At 38.5% G+C, this 2,981-nt stretch overlaps 1 non-coding gene across 1 annotated transcript; it reads left to right on the top strand.

Annotated features, from left to right (window-relative positions):
• Positions 1 to 1,315: 1,315 nt before the first annotated feature.
• LOC141625095 (small nucleolar RNA R71) lies at positions 1,316 to 1,422 on the top strand. The gene has a single exon (XR_012534891.1). It is a non-coding gene; the product is annotated as a small nucleolar RNA R71 (small nucleolar RNA).
• The last annotated feature ends 1,559 nt before the right edge of the window (positions 1,423 to 2,981 follow it).

Raw genomic sequence — 2,981 nt, 5'->3', positions numbered from 1 at the left:
ATGGTACATGGAATAGAGTAGCTTCCCGGATCTTTGAGTTTTGGAGGTGAACTTCCTTGAAGAATAGCACTACTCACTTTGGTAAAGGCAATAGTCTCTAGCTTCCGGATGTATTTATTCTTGGTAAGAATATCTTTCATGTACTTTGCATAGGCCGGAACATGATTGATCAATTCCGTGAATGCGATTGAGACTTCTAAGCTCTTCACAATCTCCATGAACTTTCCAAGTTGTTCATCAAACTTAGTCTTAGCTTGACGACTTGGGAATGGAAGTCTAATCATAATAGGCTCTTTTTCCTTAGCCTTCTCCTCATTCTTCTTCTTTGAAACATCTTTGGTGGTTGGTTCTTCTTCTTTAGAGTTCTCCACAACTCTTTGCTTGTCACTAGCATCCACAATGTCTTCATCAATTGGGTTCTTCGGCCCTTCATACCTTGTAGCACTCCTCAAATGGATGGCACTAACCGACTCATGTCTTGGGGGATTACTTTGAGGTGGTAATTGCCCCTTTTGTCTTTGAGAGCTAGAAGATGCTAATTGAGTCGTTTGAGTTTCTAGCATCTTGGTGTAGGCTAGTATGTTGTTGATGGTGATGTCTTTAGCTTGGCTATCTTTTTGCATTTGGGTGAAAATTTCTTGTTGATTCTTTTGCATTTGGAGGACTGATTTTTGAACATCAAAGCCTTGGTCATTGGATTGATTGTAAGAGGGTTGATTTTGATAACCTTGGCTTTGGTTATAAAAGGGTCTTTGAGCTTGATTTCTCAGGAGGTGGGCTGTATGTTGGTTGAGGGTTTTGAACATTTTGGCTCTTGTATGAAAGGTTTGGATGAAATTTGGTATTCTCATTGTAATAGTTGGAATAAGGGGTGCCACTCTTGGATGCTTGGAAAGCATTCACTTGTTCACTTGTTCCCCTACATTCACTTTGGTCATGTCCCAAAGTTCCACAACTCTCACATACTCCACTTGGAATTGAGGGTGATGCCACCATAGCATTAACATGTTGTTTGGGTGATTTAGAAGCTTCATCAAGCTTAGCCATGGCCTTCTCAAACTTAAAATTGATGGTGTCAATATGAGCACTTAGTTGAGCACCTAATTGTGTGATGGAATCTACCTCATGGTTTCTTCCTCTAGTGGCCTTTCAAGGCCTACTATATTGGGAATTATGAACCGCCATCTCTTCGATTTTGGCCCGTGTTTGATTGTCATCAACTTCGGTAAACATACCATTGGATCCTATATTGATAATGTTGCGGGAGTCTTCATATAGACCATTCCAAAATAATTGCACAAGGAACCACTCGCTAAATCCATGGTGTAGACAAGAACGACAAGTGTCCTTAAATCTCTCCCATGCTTCATACAATGATTCCTCATCCCTTTGCTTGAACCCAGTGATTTGGTCTCTCAACATATTAGTCTTCTCCAGAGGATAGAACTTCTTGTAGAAGGCAAGTGCCAACTTCTTCCATGAGTCAATACCAAGGGTAGCCTTGTCTAGGCTCTTCAACCATTGCTTTGCGGTACCAATCAAAGAAAAAGGAAATAATACCCATCGTATTTGATCTTGAGTAACTCCGGTTTGAGAAATCGCATCACAATGGTCACAAAAGTCTCCATATATGAATGCAGATTTGGCAATAAAATTACCGGTTAAATGTGGTGGTGTAGAAGTACCATTTGGTAGGTTCTCCTCGGTTGGTATGGAATGTGATGAAAATTTAGGCATTGTGAGTTGATTTTGTGGTGGATTTTGTATTGGGTTGTCCTCTCCTTCTCTTGCAAAAGGGTTGGTAAACTCAATGTTATTTGGTTGAATGTCCACAATCTCTCCAATACCTACAACTCTTGAAGTACCTCTAGCAACTCTTCTATTGTTGGTTAAGGTTCTTTCAATTTCAAGATCAATAGGTAATGGATTACCTTGTGATCTCCTAGTCATGCAAAATATCAAACAACTTGAAAACAATTAGAACAACCTTGAGGAGATTGACTTCCCCAAGGTAAAGAAAGACACAACTAAAAATAATTAACGAAAATCAAATCAATTTAACACCATCCCCGGCAACGGCGCCATTTTTGGTCCGGTTAAAACTCGTCGTCAAAAGCTACCAACCAAAATAATATTTATAATTTCACAAACTACTCTTAGCAAAGAGGCAAGTAAAGGTCGGATCCCAAGGGACGGGTATTGATGTAGGATTCTCAATTGAAATGGTTGTGTCTTAGGGTGTCACAATTTGGGTTGATGTAGGAGATAAACTAAACTAATCAACAAGATGAATAAAAACAAATTAAAACAAATAGAGGGGTTGTAAACAATTGATTAAAGGCACTAGGGTGTCATGGGTTCATAGGGGATTCATGGGAGTTGATCATACAAACATGTTCTCAATTATATAGCAAGCACTTATTGTTGTGATGGGATCGAGTTGGTGTATAAGCTTACAATCCCTAAGAAGGTTTGGGTCCTGGAGCGGAATCGATTATATTGTACAACACCTACAAGTCGACTTAATCCTTCCTATTCAACTATATGCATGATCTAATGAGGCGCGAGTTGGTGTATAAGCTTACAAGCCTCATTGAAAAGATAGGCGATGGGTAAAAAATGCAAGGATTCATAGGCTCGCATTTCATCAAATATAACATGTGCATAAGTTGGAATCACAACAAGCAAGCAATTTAATTATGAGAAAATATTAGATTAAGCATGAATCATTCTCCATGTTGGTTTCCCCTAATTCCCCATTAACCCTAGCTAAGAAAACTACTCACTCATGATCAAGTTTAACATGTTAATAAGGTTGTCAATCATACTAACAAGGCAAAACATGATGAATAAATGAACAATAATTAAACAAAGTTAAGGGAGAATTATACCTATGAAGATGATTCCAAATAATAAAGCAAAGAATAATAGAAGTACTTGATGATTGATGGAAGGTTGTCAATCCTCCAAATAAACCCAAA

The sequence above is a fragment of the Silene latifolia genome, chromosome X (genome assembly GCF_048544455.1).
Source record: "Silene latifolia isolate original U9 population chromosome X, ASM4854445v1, whole genome shotgun sequence".
Lineage (NCBI taxonomy): Eukaryota > Viridiplantae > Streptophyta > Magnoliopsida > Caryophyllales > Caryophyllaceae > Silene > Silene latifolia.
Note: the sequence above shows the minus strand (reverse complement) of the source record. Positions and strands in the feature narration are given on the sequence as shown.